Consider the following 19,882-nt stretch of genomic DNA (forward strand, 5'->3'; position numbering starts at 1 on the left):
GCTCTGGACTGGACCATCCTACATCAGGTAGTGATCGGGACAAGACCCCAACAGACTTGCCCACAGGCCAAACTCATGGAGGCAATTTCTTAATTGATAAGTCTAGGTTGTATCAAGCTAACAAAAATCAACCAGCACAGGGTCCAAACAGAAAGTGGCCAGGCTCAAAGCAACCCATTCTCAAGAAATCTCAGACATTAGTCCTTCCTGTAGGGAGTTCCTCCAGTGAACTAAGTTCTTCCCACTAGGCCCCACTTTCTAAAGATGCCACACTGGGACCAAAACTCTCAACGTGTAAACCCTTAGGGGCCACACATCTAAACTACAAACCACAGGAGGAATACAGCATTGTGGCAAGGTTGGTGGGTTTACATATTACACACACGCATTTACACTTGCAGAGCCCAAATTTTATAAACGAGAAAAACACCCTCAGTGTCTGAAAGGGTTGCAAACATCTGATTTTACAAAATTGTATGTTTTAAGGTAGTGGCTCTCAACCTTCCTATTGACGCGACCCTTAGTACAGTTCCTCAAGTTGTGATAATTCACAACCATAAGATTATTTTGTTGTTAATTCATAACTATAAGTTTGCTACTATTATGAGTCATAATGTAAATATCTGATATGCAGGATATTTGACATGCAATTCGTCTGGAAGGGACGTTCAATCCCAAGGGGTCAATCCCACATATGAAGAACCACTGCTTTAAAGCATTTGACGGGATATGGAACTGGAAAACCCAGGTGATGTGTGTGTGTGCGTGTGCGTGTGCGTGTGTGCATGTGCACATACGCACATGCGTGTGTGCATGTGCACATACGCACATGCGTGTGCCTGTGTGCCAGGGATCAAACCCAGGGTCTTGTACATTCTCGGTGAGTGATCAACCACCGAGTACATTGTAAACCCTCATACTTTTAAAACAGATTTTTGCTGATTTCTGTATTTAAATACTTTTGTTATTTTAATATAAATTCCCTCTTAAAGATTTTACTTTTGTGTGTGTGTGTGTGTGTGTGTGTGCATGCACGTGTGAGAGAGAGACAGAGACAGACAGAGACAGAGAGAGAAAGAGACAGAGAGAGACACAGAGAGAGAGCATGTTCGTGCAGGTGACCCAAGGCCGGAAGTGGGTATACATCCCCTGGTTCTGTAGAGACAAGAAGCTGTAGACTGTCTAGTGTGTGTCCTCTAGGAGAACATCAGGAGCTCTTAACCCCTGAGCCATCTCTCCATCCCCTTAAACTAACTCTAATAAGTGACAATATAAAGAATTTCTTCCTCTGAAAAACACTACTATACTATTTGTGACACTTTTATTAGTTTATAAAGAAATAAGATCAGCTTTTATCTTAGTGTTCAGTTTGTATTTCCAGCACTTTCTGTAGGCCGTGAAATGGAGTTCTGATCTAGGGAAGGTGAGGGTGACTCTTTCATGATGGCTCCATGCCTTGACCTTATTGACAATTGTGGCCTAAGGTTTTGCAACCTGCTTGTCCCTTGCTTTCTTGGCAGGTGTTCTCAAGTTCTCCCTCCAGGGGCCTTGCTCCTTCTGAGCTGGGACCATGTCTTCTGCCTCTTTCATAACCCATGCCCCTCCCGTGCCATGTGGAACCCCAGAGCTTCCCCAGAGCTGGTGGACAGCTCATGGAAATTTCCACACCAGTTGTCCGCCCCACCCCCCACCTGGGACCAGGCTCCTGAGTACAACCAGCCCAAGGACACTGAGCCTGGCTCTGGGTCAGGCTGCAGGTCTATTTACGACGTTTTATCTCAGAGTTGGCCTGTGTTGGGCTCTGAACTCAGGAAACCACTTGCCCCAGTCAGCGGAGCAACAGGAATCTGTATCTGGAAGAAAGGAGATAGAGGTCCAGGAAGCCCACCTGTGCCCCACCACGGCTGAGCACCTGAGCCACAGTCACCCTAATTTTGTTCATTCATTCTGGTTTGGAGTTTAAATCTTGGTTGGGGATGAAGAAAACCTTCTGACAGTACATAGACAGCATCTGTTTGTATTAACAGATCTGCTAATGAATCTTTATGACAACAGAAGAACTTCTTAACGAACTCACGTCTCCTACGTTTCCCCTTACTGTGCGAATCTGTCTCCCACACGCATTCCTCTGCGCTCGGAGCACTGACAGAATCAGTCATTGCTGTGCCCACAGGGCACTGTGGAAGCCGCAGGGAGGGGCTGCGCTGAGTGCCCGGTGTTAGAGGACAGTGGGTGAGGAGCCACCCAGCCCCCACCAGAGCAGCTGTTCCCTCATCCCGGGCTGAGAACAGGGCACAGCCCGGTATTCATACTGTGTCCTGAGGTACACTGTGTGACTCTCTTGACCTCAGAGGTTTTTAAGAAGCCTGTTTACTCCACTGCTAACTTAATTTGGTGAGATCTGCAGAATTCTTTTACCAGTGGATGTGTGTGTGTGTGATACGTCCTATGCCAACTGGAGCCTTCTAAATAAAGTTGGTTCAGACTCCCAGCAGGTGTCTAAAGTCCTCCAAAGGCCAGCCAGTTCCTGGAGGCAGGCCAAGGCAAAAGGCGGGAACAGCCTTCCATCATCGCTGCCCTGGCTCTGCTCCCTGAATCTGCTGAGCTGGCATACGACTGTCTTACTAACTGCGTGCTGTCCCTACCCAGTACTGTGCTTCAGAGGGGTCTAGACAACAGCTCTAGGTCGGATATTAGACACCTCCACATTCTTTATCCCGCCCTGTGAAGATGTTTTGTAGGCAGATTCCCATCAAGAAGCAGCCTTGCTTGCTCTCATCTTCCCATCTCTCCTCTTTCCTTCAATCCCTTACATGTCTCCAGAATTCCACATTTCTGTTCTGGAGAGCCAATTATTCTTCTCCCAAACTCAACTATTCCGAGGCAACCATCTTCTACGGGGCTTTTCTACTACATTCTTACCAAATGACAATTTCACGTCTCAGAAAACAGAGAGAGAGTGAAGCGACACATTTCCCTGGGCTCAGTTCTTACAGCCAGGACAGTCCGTTGGGAAGGTGAAAGGGAGAGGCCACCATCACGTGGGAGTCTGGAATGCTCCGATTCTGCACCAAGAACTGGGAAGGAAGGGGGATCTCTGGAAGCCTGGAGAAGTGGGATGCACAGCTAATCCTGTGAGTCAAGATAAAAGGAAATGCGGCCCGCACAGAGCCAAGCGAGGCTGTAAATTACAAATAATCCTTCCTAATCAGAGAAAAAATAGTTCCATAATCAAATACAAAAGCAAGTGGTGCCCTAGTCCCTCTTTGCTTCTGTAACAAAAGGCCCCAAAGACACTTTCCTCAAAGAAGAGACTCTTGTTTAACTCACAGTTCTCGAGTCTACGAGTCCAAGACTGAATGGCCTATTAACTCAGTCTCCAGTGATGGCCTCCTGGTGAATGGCCTCACAATGACACCCACAAAAGTGGCCGCCTGCAATGCAAAGCAGGAAGTCAACGGATGAGGGAGCAGGCAGGGGTTCTTCCGGAACAACTCATCCTTGGAAGAACTAATGTGTTCCTTAAGATGAGTATTAATCCTTTCTGTAGACAGGGCCCTCGATGACCTAATTACCTGCTCCTAGGCTTTCTCTCTTAAAGAACTCATAGTCTTCCCATATGACCATACCAGGGATGAGTTTCTAGTATAAAACCCTCTGAGGAAAATCACATCAAATCCACAGCCATGAGTTGAATGGTCATCAGGGTGCTCTTCTTCCACGCTGACTGAGAAAGGCTCTGGCATAGTCATTGGGACTTCACTTGTTAACTTCCAAGGCTGTCATGGGCATCACCTCTGTTCTACATTGTTCCACATGAGGTTCAGTGGCCAAACCTGGTAGCGGTGTCTACCTCGTTTGAATTGCTCCACCGGCTGAAAAGCAATTACACAGCCACATCCAGGCTGGGCGATGCCAAATATGTGTATCCAGATAGCAGAAGACACTACTTTGTGCCGTAACCAGCGGTCTCCTGCAGGCCAGTTTAGTTTTCCTCATTAAGGAGAAAGGCATGATAACCAGGGAGGAAAGTTAAAGAACAGTTTTGGTTCTGAAGAGATCGTAAGAAAGCACTTTCCTGGTCCAGAAGACCTCAGTCTGTTGACCTGTGTGCCCAAGGGTACTGAGTGGGGTCATAGTAAATTACCTTGAAGAAATTGAGGTGAACAGAAATGTCGCCAGAAGGCTGAAGAGGCCTGCATTGTCAACTTGATTGTCGAAAAGACAATGAACTAGACATTAACATGGAAGTGCCCTAAAGAGATGATTGAATGAACGGAGCTGAATGTTCAGAAGGGCGAAAACTGATCACTAAGAGCCAGTATGTCATCCAGGTGAGCTTTGTTTCCCCCTTTTAAAAAGGGTTAGCTTTAACAATATCCATATCCATATTCTTACTAAGTTTATCCTATGCAGATAATTTAAAGCTTTGTAGAGGATACAGGTCCTTACACACACGGATCAGCACTCGGGAAACCAGGAGAGTTAAACACTCTTTAAAAGAAAGGTATGTCTACATGTTTTCTTCCAGGAATGCTGGCAACAGATGTAGTTTACAACCTGCTGATATTTTGCTATCTATAGGGCAAGGCTTCCCCCGAATCCCCCAGACTATTATGTTTGTTTATCCTAAACTATCCCCTCCTAGATCTTGAGCGTTGCTTCTCAGTCCATAAAACCCATTCTTATGAGAGATATCGCTTGTGCTTTCCAACAGCCTAAGTGGTTTCTGTGTTATCTTAGGGCCAGGCCAATCCTGACTCCCACGTGCAGTGTTTGCCTCAGGCATTCTCCCTAGACCCTTCTCTTGAGCATTGTTCCAGAGTCAACAGAACCCATCTTGATGAAAGAACCACATGTACTTGGCAAAGAGTTTCAGTGCTAACATGTCTCCAGCTTTGTTGTACACACAAGACTGAGTTAACTGTCATCAGGAAACATTTTTCCAAAATTGTGCTGTGTTTAAGTATGGCTAAAATAAACTGCTTGGTGTCAGACCCCAGAAGTTTGAACCAGCCTGTTAACTAAGACAGGTTGAACTAGATTTCCTCTCTGCCTCTCATGGACAGTTTCTCCTGTCCGCTGTACCATTTGCAGGGACCCCCACAAAATAGGAAAAAAGTTATTTTTGCATAAAAAAGTTGATTGTGTATTTATTCATAACAGCAAAAATGTCTACCTAAAAGTTTAGTAGTGAACAAATGGTTATGAATATTATTAATCATTGATGTAGCAAACTGTAATACAGCCTTCAAAGTTACTTCTGTAGATGTTTAATGACACAAGAGATTATTTACAATGGGCTGGGGAGAGGGCTCAGCGGGTAAATAAACGCATTTGCCATGCAAGTGTGAAGACCTGAGTTCAAATCCCAGAGCCCACATGAAGCTGAGCACAGTGCATGTCTGTAAAAGTAATGCTCCTACGGTCTGGCAGAAGGTGGGAAGAGGAGAATCCCTGGAAGCTTGTGGGCCAGCTAGCATACACACAGTGAGGCTGTGTCTCACCCAAGGTGGAAGGCAAGGTCTTGCTGCCAAGATTGTTCTCTGACCTCCATGTACATACCATGATATGTGTCCACACTTACACGTAAGGATCATATACAGACATATGCAAAAGACGTTTATGAAATATCATCAATGAAAAAGGAAAACACTAAAGAGAGGTTCAAAACTCCTCTGGCAGAATATCTGAAGAAAATGAATTGGCTGCCTAAAGCTGTCTCTCATGTTCATTGCAGCCAAGAAATGGAGACAACCTAAGTGCCCATCAGTGAATGAATGGCTGAGGAAAATATGGGATATACATACAATGCCATGCCCTCAAATAAAAGCAACCATAGTAAGAAAGAAATCCTATAATTTTCTATAACATAGCTAAACCTGGGAGACATTGAGTTAAATGAGCCAGGCACAGAAAGACAAATACAAGATGATCTTGCTTATGTGCAGAATCTAAACAGGTTGGATTTAGAGAGGCAGAAAGCAGAGAGGTAGTTAGCACGGGCTGAGATGGGGGGCCAAAGGATACAAAACCCCACAGGATGAACTTGTACAAGACAGCTATTGTACAACATAGTGATAATACTTAAGAACAGTACATTCTTTAAGATGGCTAAGCGCAGGGCTGGAGAGAGAGCTCCAGCTAGATCTGGAGATAAATTCTGGTAAAATGCTCGCCTGACGTGCACAACAGTCCTGGACTCAGTCCCTCAGCACTGCGTAGAAATATGTGTGGTGGTGCACACCTGTAATCCCAGCACTTAGAAGGCTAAGAAATTCAAGGTCATCCTCAGCAACAAGGCAAATTCAAGGCCAGTCAAGACTACTTGAAACCCTGTCTCAAAACAGAAGTACATTTCAAATGCAGCGCTGGGCATAGCTTGTTGAGCCCTTGCTACCATCCAAGCACTGACTTAATCTCTGTAGATGCCTTCTGCTATATGATTCTCACAGCTCTATATTATGATTGCCTCTGGCAGTAGAGGAAACGGAAACTCAAAGAAGTTAGGCCCCTTGTCCTAGCCCACACAGTTTACACGTGGTAGAAGCAGGACCACAACCTTGCCTTGACCTTCAAAGCCTAGATTATCTTAGTCACCAGGCCTGCATTAGCAAGGACTAGTGATTTCTATGTATCATTGGGGTGACCAACCCTGACAGTGAATACCCAGAGGGGAGGGAAATCATATGGAGGCTGGACCACAGTGATGGAGAAAGAGCACGCACTACAAACTGAGCAGGGTGGGACTTGGACCCTTGTCTTGTGACTTTGCTTCTCCTGGCCCGCATTTGAGCTAACTCACTCACACTGGGTTGCTTTAAGGCTGTTTGGAGAAGTCTCTAAAGGGAAGCTAAAAGACCGCCTTAAGTAGCCGACAAGCCCTGCTTCCCGTTCCTAGAGAGTCCCATGACTTGCTCTGGAGTCAACATGAGGCTCTGGTTATGGGTAAAATTTCACCTGTTCCCTCTCCTTCTACCTTCACCCAAACCTGGGGGGAAAAAAAGGCAGGTAGCATGCCTGCACCTCCCCTCCCCTTCCCACGTCTACTGCCCCATGTGTTAAAGTAGTGGTTCTCCACCTTCCTAAGGCTGTAACACTTGAAGCCAGTTCTTCATGTTGTGGTGACCCCCAAACATAAAACGATTCTCATTGCTACTTCATAACTGTAATTTTGCTACTGTTATGGATGGTAATATAAGGACATCTGATATGCCGCCCCCGTGGAAGGGCCATTCAACTCCTAAAGGGCTCACAACCCACAGACTGAGAACCACTGGTCAAGATTCTTTCTCTCTAAATATGTTTGCTGCCAAGTCTCAGACCGTAGATTCTTCTGCTCGGATGGCTCACCTCATGGCATGGTGGTGGCCTGTCTATTCTAATACTGGAAGATGGAGCGTGTTGCTGGCAGCCATGACATGAATAGGGTTCTCCCATACCCACGTTTCTGCCATGACGTACTGTGCTGTCACAAGCCCCAGAGCAACAAAGAAGCAACCGTGGACCAAAGCCCCTGAAATCACAATCCAGAATAAGGCTTGATCTCAGGTACTGTCATTGTGATGGGAAACTCGCTAGCCCAGAGCGATAACTGTGTGTTATTGAACACTGCGTGGTCCAGGTGCTCTTCTAGAGACAATTCCCACAAGAACCAACACTTCAGGTCAAAGTTAAGACTAGAAAGGGGCTCTAGGATCTGCTCTGTCACACTGAGCTAAGGCGGCTTCTTCAAATATTCCAAGCAAAGTAACGAGGCTCTTGCCTGAACCCCTGGACCAATACTTGGGTGCTTCTCCAGGGATATGGGTGGGAAACCAGGGCTAAGTCTCCCACGTGCAAGGACCGGGGTTATGGCTTTGTCCAGCACCTGGGCCAGATAATAGAAGAGGCTGGAGGCAGCAGGACTTAGAACCCCTGGGGTGAAGGCCTGTGGAGTTCACAGTGGAATCTGCTGCCCTCCTGTGGCATGCTACTGTGAAGACAGCAGAAAGGACTCAAAGAGTGAAGGACAGCTTCAAAGCCACCATGAGCACAGCAGCCTTCTTAGGGACAGCAGCCCTCAAACAGGTGGTTGTAAGCAGCCAGATGGGTGCTAGGAACCAAACCCAGGTCCTGGGTCCTCTGGAAGAGCATCACTCTTTCTTCTTCTTCATTTTTTGTATATGGGTCATTTGCCTGAATGTGTATCTGTGCACTATGTGCATGCCTTGTGTCCAAGAAGAAAGGCATTAGATCCCTAGAAATGGAGTGACAGTTAGTCATGATCTGCTGTGTGTGTGTGTGTGCTCAAAATCAAACTGAGTCCTCTGGAAGAGCAGTTAGTGCTCGTAAGCCGTGAGCCATCTCCCCCACCCCACTCTTGCAATTTTTCTAAAGTTCTTTTTAACATTTATTTATTGTGTATGTATGCACACAAACGTGTGCACATGCAGGTACATGTCATGGCACATGTATAAGGGTCAGAGAACAACTTATATGAGTTGGTTCTCTGTGTCCATTATGAGGAACCCAGGAATCAATCTCAGGTCATCAGGCTTGGCAGCAAGTGCCTTTCCCCAATGAACCATGTTGATGTAATTGTTTTTAATAGGACAGAATAGACTTCCAGAAGACAACTGTGTTCCTTTCAGCACTCAGTCCCTTACGATATCCTGTATCCTACAGCCTCTGGGAAACCTGTGTACTCTGGGAGATAAGAAGGGGAATCCAATGCCACCTGACATTACTGGCATCCTTTCGCCTCCCAGACCCCTTAGACCACATTTTGAAAGTCATTGCCATAGAGTTTAAGCTAGGTATTGAGCAGACTAAGGTTTCTCCTATCAGGTCATCCATTCCTCAGGTAGTAATGAGCCTGGAGCAGAGGGCCCCAGGCAGGAAGACTACTCAGACCACTCAGGAATAAGGCTCACCTGCAGCTGGGGAAAGAGCTGCTGTGTCCCAACCCCCCTTTTGCCCAACTCACCCACGCTGAGGCTGGGCAGTACCCCAGGTGGCCTGCCTCCAAGGGGAAGCTTCCAGAATGAAGAGTAGAACCTGCCAATTGTTTTTCTTTTATGGACTTTAGATACAGGACAGAAAGAACTGGGTAAGAGCCAGCATGGTGGCATATGCATAGAATCCCAGCATTTAGGAGGCAGAGGCAGGAAGATTGAGATTCAAAAGAAATACGGAGACATAGGATTTTACTAGGAGAGCAACTCAGTGAATACTGAATACTGAATGTGCCCGCATTTATTTGCCATACATTTATATATCTCAATCCAAAGTGGGGGAAGAAGGCAAAAGTCTGCTTTAACATGACACAAAGGACAACCAGAACAGTTACTCGCTTCAATACTTGAGACATCAAGCCACTATTTCCTGAGTTAAGCTTTCTGATGTTTTGGGCAGGATATGCAGGCAGCGAAGACACTCTAGAACAAGTATTCTGTAGGCAGCTACTTACTATGTCAAACATGTTTTGTTTTTTTTTAAAAAAAAAAAAAGGAGGAGGAATAGGCTTGAATTCTCGGACCTTTGGTCAAGGTGAACCGGAACCACCTCTATGGGCCATCTTAATGACCAAAATACCAAGTAATCACACCCTGCGTCGGGACATCTCGTTTGTAGCCACACCTGCTGTCAACAACTTTGAAAGAGTAAAAATAAGCTCAAACTCTCTGACCTTGAGTCAAGGTGGACGGGACTCACACCTGTGGGCCCCCACATAGAAGAAAAGCTGCAATGACAACGTCAGGATTACGAATTGCCCACATAGCCAGGTCTCCAACACCTTCCCTGCTTTCCCTGATTATCTCCCAGGGATTCACAACAGAGCTGTTTTGGAAAAAGCAAATGAACACCAAGAATCCCTGGACATTAACAACACTTAGTGTTATGGCTTAAGTAAAATGCTGGAGATCCCCAAAGAGCTACAGCGGACAGCAGGTCATGATACCATGCCGCAGGTCCCTGAAGTGGTGGCAGGCAGCAGGCAGTGGGTCCCAAGAGCAGCCAGTCCCAGGCAGGGATGGTGCAGTTCCCCAAGTGGTTGCAGTGGGCCATAAGTCCTAGACAGGGAGCTGCATGGTGGGTGAGAGACCTCTATGGGGCAGCCAGTCCCACAAAAAGAGACAGACAGATGGGTATTCCACTAGACCATGCCACAGGTCTCCAAAGATGGCTGGTCCCTGGCACGGAGCCACATGGCAGGCGAGAGACAGAGACATGAATAGGAACACCATGCAGAGTGAAGTTTATTTAGTGGATTATGGAAGGGGGTAAGTAGGGAGAGGGAAGAGACAGAAGCTGCCTCTTCGAGAGAGAGGCAGAAAAGAAAGGACTCTGGCTGCAAGCAGGAAGAATGATTTGCCTGCCTCGGTGGTTGATCAGGGAGGGACTGGGCAGGGCTTGTCTCTTAAAGGGACAGGACAGACCATTACACTTAGGACTGTACCACCTGTGTTCCGAAGGGAAAAATGCAACAGGAGAGCCAGGACTCAGTGGATAAGGGCTTGCCAAGTTCAATCCCCAGGACCCATAGTGGAAGGAGAGAAACAATTGCCCCAAGTAGGTCTTCCTCTGAGTGCTACAGATGCACTGTGGCATGCATGTCCCTGTGCCCACCCCCCACATACGCTAAGTGTAAGAAGAAATCTTGAAACTGCAACAAGAAGAGCGCAATGGGCAGCATGACGCCCTGTTGAAAGCATCGCCCACCATGAGTGACGTGGTGGGGGTGAGGTAAACACACTGACATATGGAGTCTTGCCCCCGGCAGACACCAAGAGGGTACAGTCAACATGGAAGATCCTGAGGGACACGTGGGAGAGGAAGGTCATGCAGATACCACAGGACATGCTATCCAAAGACATACTGACCATAGCCTCACTACCCAGCGACGTGAATTTAGTGATGACCTTGTCCCCAAGGACACAGTGCTAGGAACATTTCTGACTGTGGTGCTGCATGGCAGTGAAGAATCTCACAGCCCAGAGATGTGTGACCTGGCACTTTCTGCATCAGAGTGCTACTTGAAAGATGACTGTCTCGTGCCTTTCTCGACAGGAAGGCCGTGTGAGGGGGAAAGGCCCTGGGCCAGGCTGAGCTGCCTTTATCCCTGATCACTGTGACACAGAACTTTAATCTGAACCCTCTGACTGATCCCAAGGCCAATGACACCACCTTCGCTGCCAACTCGCTGGCTGTGCGCTAGGGAGAAAAGGACAAGGGACTTGAGTAGATAGTTCTCTAAAGAAGCGCAAACAGCCTTAAAGCATACGAAAAGATGCTCAAACAAAAAACAGTCAACATGACTCATGCGTATTGGAATAGCCACCGTTAACCAAGCAGGGTAACAAGTGTTGGCCAGGATGTAGAGAACACAGACACCCCAGGAGTGCAGGTGGGAATAAAAAGTGGTGCAGTCCTTCCGAGAAACAGCTCCTCAGAGAGTCAAGAGTTGGAATATTGTAGGAGCATTGCTGGGGTGGGGGCGTGTCCCAAAAGCCCTCAAACAGATATATGGGTGCCTGTGTTCATCCAGAACCACTCAAGATAAGGGTCGTCATATCTCAAGCAGCAGGTAAAAGAGCTGGTTGCAACACACAGGTAGAAGAGAACTGACTTCCATGGGTTGTCCTGTAATGGCCATGCATGCACCATGGCATGTGCAGTCTCCCCATACAACAAGTAACAAAAAAAATGTAAAACAAAACACAACTCACAACATCCAAAAGGTAGATGCAACCCAAATGCCCGCCAGTAGAGGACTAGATAAGGAACAAGCAGATGCACACAGTGAAATATCGCTCAGTCTTTTACCAGGGGTGGAAAGCTCTTTACATTCCGCAACACAGACAGGACCCTGGGGACACTGTGCTAACTTAAATAAGCCAGAGACAAAGTGACAAACACTGCATGAACCGGCTCATAGGACGGAGCTAGAGTAGTCAAAACCGTAGAGACCGCGAACAGGTTAGTGGGTGCAAGAGCCTGGGAGCTGGGGCACGGGGTGGGGGTTGTTTAATGAGTACAGAGTTTCAGTTATGCAAGATGGGAAAGTTTCGGAGCTCTGTTTCGCAACAACACAAATGCAACCAGCATTGCTGAACTGTACGCTTAAAACCAGTGAAGATGGTTACGATTTGTGGTTTGTGTCTTTTCTCGCACATATGTACATGCGTGTGTGAGCACATGCACACACACACACTAGGAAGGTGTCAACTGAATCCCACGTGTAACCACTAGATCCCATCTCCCAGTGTCGCTGTCACACAGGCCATGGGGACACAGAAAAGGATAACCCACAAAACTGAGTTTACTGGAAATTAGTTGAGATTCTAGTTATTGGAGCAAACAGTTAGCTATCCTCTTCCGGACGGTTTCTTCCTCACTAACGGAACTCTGTTTTGTATGTTGGTGCCCATCCCTCCCTCATGAGTTGGTCTAGGCCAGCCATGACCATTCATGTTCATTAGTGGTGGTTGGTTTAGGCATGGGATATGATACAATTCTGATCAATAAGGTTCAAGGGGCTGGGGGAACTGCCTGGGAGTTTCTAAGAATAGTTTTTATTGACCCTAAAGAGTGGCTTCACTCATTTTCCATTGCTATAGCAAAATACCTGAGACCTGGCAATTTAGGAAGTATAGAAGTCTGTCTGGCCCATAGTTCTTGAGGCCAGGAGATCCAAGAGAATGTTGCCTGCATTTTTTAGCATCAGGTAAGGGTTTTCTTGCTGCTTCATAACAAAGTGGGAAGCTTCCCCTGTTGGGAGCTCTGAATGCCCAGATCCTGAATTTCTTGTAAACAACTTGTTTTCGCCTGATCTGAGTGCCTACAGCTGCTTTGAGCACGAGACCCTCAGGAGTTCCTGATGTCAGAGGAATGGTTTCTGGTGTGTTTGGCTGGGGCGTAGTTATCCTTATATAAGCTGCCCCTGGACACAATAAAGGGGACATTTTTGGGGCATTCTGGCATCAAGGGTGATCTGTGTCTCTGTTTGTGAGTCTCTGTGTGTTTCAATCTCTAGCCCCTTGCCCGGCTCATGAACTGTATGGTAGCGCATGGAGCACGGACAGGCATGCTGCGCCACAATCCCTGTAGAAGACACAGTGGGTGTCAATCAGGCCGCTCTCCTTCCTTCCTAGGTGGCTGCAGCCTTCCAGTTGTTCCTAGTGTCCACTCGGATACTTGGTATCAAACCGTCCTGCGGTGTAGCTGGCTGGGGTCCCCTCACATACTCCAACCAGAGCATAGCACGCTTGTGTCCAAGCAGCTCTCCTTTGTCTATCTTGTGCTTCTGAAAATGGAAACATCTTTCAGAAAATCAAAGCCCAAGGCTGTGAGACCCAGGCTCTGTCTCCATGCTGCCTGGAACACACCAGGTCAATGGCATCAGGTTCCTGTGTGGAGGAAGGACTTTTGACCTCAATTCAGAGCTGATCAGCCCAGGTCCTGTCTGTGGCCCCTGGTCATGGAGTCCCTCAGCTGCACTAGCCTGGGCACTGCCCTCAACCCATGAGGCCTGCAATGCTAGTGTCTGGGGCCTTCCTCATTCCCTAGCTGTGTGCGGTATATCTGCTCCATATCTTGGTCTAGAGAGTAGACTCTGCTGCTGCCGTTAGGAAATAGCTTGAGTAGTTCTATCATAGCTTTTCGACCCACTGAAATACTATTTGGCTTATATCTGTACCCTTCTTTCCCCTTTTTTAAAAGTAACCCTGGAGACTGAAGCCGGGGCCTCTAAGTTGCCCATACTGGCCTTGAACTTGTGATCCTCCTAGCTCAGCCTCCTCAGTAGCTGGGCATGAGCTCTTAAAACCTGTAGGTTGGGGATATGCAATCCCTATTAAACACTTCACTTTATAAATATAAGAAACGAAGGTCCAGAGAGATACAGCGGACACCTGCCCACAGCTACCGGTAGAACAGAGATGAACTTTGTGGGAACCACAGTTCCATGCCCTGGGTACCCTTTCCTGTCCTTAGGAAGATACAGCTTCTTAAGTTTATGAGCTGTAAGACGACAGAGGGGCCTTGGTTAAGCTGGACAGGTGTTTCCAGCAACACACTTGAACCAAAACTGGGTACACCAAGTTCCTGCTCGCCAAGAAGCACACTCAGAAACAGGGCTGAAGAGATGTCTCTGTGGTTAAGAGCACAGGTTGCTCTTGCAGAGGACTTGGGCTCAGTTCCTAGCACCCACATAGCAGCTCACAACCGCCTGTAACTCCAGTTCCACGGGTGGAGAGACTAACAGGAGAGGGGATGTGAGGAAAGAAAGCAGGACATAAACAGGAGAATCTTCTGAACTGCAAAGATACAGACATCCAGACCGAGCAGACAGAGGTGTGCCAAGCACCATGGTTGGGCAGAACCACATCCCCACTAAGATTCCCTTAAGCCCCCTGTTCATTCTCATCACTATAGGTTGGATGATCTGACTCAAGGTTAGGGAAGTGTCCTAGCCAGGGTTACTATGCCATGACGAAACATCATGACTGAAGTGACCTGGAAAGGAAAGGGTTTATTTGGCTTATACTCCACACTGCAGTGCATCACTGAAGGAAGTCAGGGTAGGAACTCAAACACGGCAGGACCCGGGAGGCAGGAACTGAGGCAGAGGCCATGGAGGGGAGCTGCCTACTGGTTTGCTTCACATGACTTGCTTAGTCTGCTTTCTTATAGAACTCAGGACCATCTTCCCAGGGACGACACCACCAAGATTGGGCTGGGCCCTTCCCCATCAGTCATTAATCAAGAAAATGCCTTACAGCCAGATCTTGTGGAGGCATTTTCTCAATTGAGGTTCCCTTCTTTCAGATAACTCCAGCTTGTGTTAAGTTGAGGCAAAACTTGACAACAAAGAGCGTTGTCTTTCTTCTCTACTGAGGTTATAGCAGATTCTTCTCTAAGAATTATTCCGCAGAGCCATCCGGCTCTCACTGCCTGGCCAGACCCTGTGTCAACAGAAGCCAAGCAGGGCTCATTTTTCTTAAGAGACAGTTGAGGTTATAAACAGTTTATGTTTAGTGGATGTCACAAGGTCATCTAAATGGCTCCATTCCTCCTAACCAACTGAAGGTAGGATCTGCTACCTGGAGAAAAAACCCAGAGGTAATGTGTGTCTGTGATGCCCTTTCTGCTGGGATGCCTGAGAAGTTCCTCGTTTAGGAGACGAAGTTCATGTTCATGAGGACGCGTCAAAAGCCTGCCCAGCACATAGTCACGGACCTTTCCTGTATTTCTCTCCTGTGTACCCGAACTGATGCTTCTTATCATGGCTTTTTCTAAATAAATAAATAAATCTGTTTGATAAGAGTGTGTGCAATCTGCTAAGACCAGCACTTTGGGGTGGTGAACACTAGCAGAGCATATCGGGGTGTTAGGTGGAAGGAGGAGAAGGGAGCTGGGGATACGGAGGAAGAAGAGCAAGGTGTGAGCAGGAACATCTGACATAGAAACACACTTGGAAATTAGATCAGGGTTGCATTTGACTTTATGTCCTAGAAACACGATAATGCTTTAGTCAGAGAATGATTTTTTTTTAAAAATAATGTAACAAGGCTGTAGGAAGCTAGGGCAGCTGCTCAAAGAAGTCACTAAGTTTCCAGCCTCCTTGTAATTCCCTTCTCCGTATGCACACTTTACTGGCAGCTTTTTGTCTTCCTAGTCACAGAGAGGCCCTGACAGCTCCAAACATCATGTTCGTGTCCCATCAAGAATAGAATAAGACTCAATGTCCTTTGTTTATGGCTAGAAACCAAATATTAGTACATCCCATGTTCCTCTTTTTGGGTCTGGCTTACCTCACTCAGGATAGTGTTTTCTATTTCCATCCATTTGCATGCAAAATTCAAGAAGTCCTTGTTTTTTACTGCTGAGTAGTACTCTAATATGTATATATTCCATACTTTCTTCATCCATTCTTCCATTGAAGGACATCTAAGTTGTTTCCAGGTTCTGGCTATTACAAACAATGCTGCTATGAACATAGCAGAGCATATACTTTTGTTGTATGATAAGGCCTCTGAGACAATTGGGATGTTCTATAGGAAACTCACCAAGGCCAGCTGGCCTGGGTCTGAAAAAGCCTGGGATAAAACTGGACTCGCTGAACATAGTGGACAATGAGGACTACTGAGAACTCAAGAACAATGGCAATGGGTTTTTGATCCTACTACACATACTGGCTTTGTGGGAGCCTAGGCAGTTTGGATGCTCACCTTACTAGACCTGGATGGAGGTGGGTGGTCCTTGGACTTCCCACAGGGCAGGGAACCCTGATCGCTCTTTGGGCTGACGAGGGGGACTTGATTGGGAAGGGGGAGGGAAATGGGAGGCGGTGGCGGGGAAGAGACAGAAATCTTTAATAAATAAATAATTTTTTTTAAAAAAAGAAGAGAATAAGAAGACATAAGGCAGATTGCCATCCAGGATGCTCTTACCTACCCCCTTTTTACATCAAGAAAACAGCTTCTCAGGACTCATCCCCTGGACATCTGCTTAGCCCTCAGTGGCCGGAGCTGAGTCCAATTTCCACAGTGCTGGGGGCTGAGGTAGTGAGTAACATAAAACCAGCACTCCAGACAGCGAGAAGAACAGAAACTGGGGGAGGCGAGAAACAGGCAGAAGTCATGTGCGTGGACCAATCACACTGGGTGACAGAGTCAATAGAGATGGGGGAAAAGAGAACCCCCCCCCGAAAAAACCCACATTTAAAATAAAAGTAGAAAATGGTCAAAGAAAGAATAGGGAGGGGCTGATTTCTAAATAAAAACAGAAATGGGTTTAGCAGGGTTTTAAGTCTATTCAAAAAGAAAGCTTCAAGGCAGGAAAGGATGCCACAGACTGTGAGTAAATACCAGTCTGGAAACGGCCTTTTCTTTTGTAGGGGGCTGAAGATGATTAGAAAGCTCAGGAGGGCAAGCAGAGAGACTGGGTACAGTTCTGGATTGACCTCCCTCTGCCTCAAGGTCCTGGTGTTCGGTACCCTCAGGAACGCCATCTTCTCTCTTCACCAGAGTCCTGTGGCTTCACTCACCTGGCAGACCCTGGTCTGGGAGACCCAGTGCCAGGGGACAGAGTAGAGTCCAGGAGTCCATCGCCTGCTCATGGAAACGCGGCCTATGTTGGGAGAGTTCCGCAATACACCGGACACCTGGTTACAGAGCCAGAAAACCCGTTAGCTCCCTCCTAAACACAACCATAAAAATCTCAGAGGAATTCAAAATCGCACCATCCAAAGAAAAATACTACACTTTAGAAAACTCTTGAGGCTGCAGGAAGATTTTATAAGATTCAAAGGCACAAAAACCCAAAGCAAAAGAGACATTAAACAATGCACATTTTAAAACTAGTTTGGTATAGCAAAAGTCCCCTCAGGGAGGATAGCAGGGTCAGCCACAGGCACATAAGACAGTTTACAGCCAGGTATCATGATGGACAACAAAGTACAAGTAGGGATCAGCGAGATGACTCGGTCCATAAAGACCATTGCCACCAAGTCTGATGGTGTGAGTTCAAAACTCTGGGACTGATACAGTGGAATTCCATGGCTTCTCTCTGCCTCTTCCTCCTGTCTCCCAGCATTCAGTTTAGTTTGCCCAGCCTAGCTCTACTCTACCCTATCAGGCCAAGCCAGCTTCTTTATTAACCAATGGTATTTACAGCATACAGGGGGGACTCCCACATCATCACCCCTCCCTGAGGAGTTACCAGCACCTCATAGTTGCTGTGGAGGAGTCACAGCCCTGTAGCCACCAGTAATTTGCCCTTACTCAGGTAAACCACCCCTCACCCATGCTCATGCCCCAGCCCTAATTAAACACAGCGAGTCTCAAGCAGAGAATAGTACCAGGCATGAATTTAAGAGGGGGACTTGGTGGGAAGAAGGGTTCTTGTGGGAGGGGAAGGAATAAGAGGATAATAGAAGAGAAGATGATTAAAGTATATTATGTATGAAATTGTCAAAGAATTTTTAAAAAACGAAAAAATTTACCCAAGGATAGGTTCAAGCAATAGGATTGATATATCATTTTTAAAATAACTTATTTACTTTTATTCTATGTGCATTGGTGTTTTGCCTGGTGTGTGTGTGTGTGTGTGTGTGTGTGTGTGTGTGTGTGTGTGTCTGTGTGTGAAGGTGCCAGATCTTGGACTTACAGTTGTTAGTGTTATGCCCAGATCACAGAATCCCCCCAAAAAACTAAGGAGACCAAGTCCTGTATGTAAAAGCAAAGAGCCTTTATTTTACACAAGTTTGCAAACTTGGAGATCCCGTGTGTCAAATGTATTAGAATGATAGGAGAGCCCCCAGCTCAGCTGGGGTTGGGTTTTTGTAGTAGCAAAGGTAGGGGTGAGGGATTTCTAAGGTTCAGGACCCCTGATTGGCTGACACTTGTCTAGGGGTGTCCTGGTGAAAAGCGATGCTTGTGACTTGGTAGGTGATCTTGTCTACAATGGTTGGAACGTTAGAAATTTCATTTGGATGGTCTGTTCCTGGGTAGTGCCTGGGTGGTCTCAGTTTATGGTCTTTCTTGGAACCAGGGTAAACTATTGAGACTCAGGCCTCTATTGAGCTTGTCATGGCTGGGTCCTACAGTTAGCTGCCATATGGGTGCTGAGACTTGAACCTGGGTCCTCTGGAAGAGCAGTCGGTGCTCTTAACCATTGTGCCATCTCTCCAGCCCCATGTATCATTTTTAAAAAGCACTTCAGAACCCTGAAGTTTTATTTCTGAGACAAATAAGGAAGCTGTTAGCTGACTGGCTCCGTGGGAGGAGGTATAGGGTTTGCAGACCATCCCTTTCGGAATGTTGGAATCTATTCTGCTTTCTTTTCCGCCAGGGTGCTGGGTCCTGCTGGGAGGACATCAGGTTGAATCTATTCCAGGAGCTTTTCTTTCTCTCCCATTATTCTTCACTTTCCTCACAGGAAGCACTGGGCCCTTTAGGGGCGGAGAGAGTCTCACTCCCTAGGTGTCAGGGTGTTTATGTGATGGTGGGGACACAACTCTACTTCCACTTTTACCTCTGCTCGTGGCCTTGTCCCCAGCAGCCCAGGCTATCTCTTTAAGCTGCTAATTTTCTCCTTAGATGTTCCACCCCAGAGCCGCTCTGTGGAAGATAAACATTTCCTTAACTGACAAATGTAATGAACTTTCTGGCTTTTTCCTCCAGCCCCTGGGAGCTTTTTCCACCAGGGATGAGCTCAGCCTCATGCTTGACTGCTCCCTCGTCTCTCAGGCTCTGCTCTGTCTCAGTCCCAGCCACGCCCCAGCTTCCAACCACCTCCCATCGCGACAGCAAGCAGCCTCTGCTGGTCTTGGATCTCTGCTCTATCTCAGCAAGTAGCTCAGGGGGAAGAAATCTCCCATCAAACACCAACACACACACACACACACACACACACACACACCCCTCATCCCTCTTCCACTAATCAGCAGTCCACAGGGTTCCCTCTGGAGCAAAGGACAGAGCTAGCAACACCTGGGTTTTCTCTGCAGCCCCAGCAGGGCAACAGCCTAGTCAGTAGTTTCTTTTGTAGCCTCATGGCCCCACCCAGAGGCACTTCCGAGACTCTGCAACCTGTGCCAGGCCGAGGAAGGGCAAAGCTGGCCTGCCTTTCACCATGGGCAGGGACTGGGAGCGACTCTCTGAGCTCAGGTGGCCCCCTGGTTCAGGGCTTGCTGGCTCCTGAGAACAGACAGCTGTCAAAGGAACCACTCAGCATCTTAGCAGCTCCCTTGCTGCATTTCTGTGGCCACAGACAACCTGCCAAGGTCAGGGCTCTCTGGGGTCCCGGCAGGCTTCTGTCCCAGTGCCTCCCAACGCTGTGCTGTGGAACTTTCTAAAGAACTGAGTGCAGAGGGTCAAGGCAATTAAACCTCTCT

This window comes from Microtus pennsylvanicus, chromosome 10, assembly GCF_037038515.1.
Source record: "Microtus pennsylvanicus isolate mMicPen1 chromosome 10, mMicPen1.hap1, whole genome shotgun sequence".
Classification (NCBI taxonomy): domain Eukaryota; kingdom Metazoa; phylum Chordata; class Mammalia; order Rodentia; family Cricetidae; genus Microtus; species Microtus pennsylvanicus.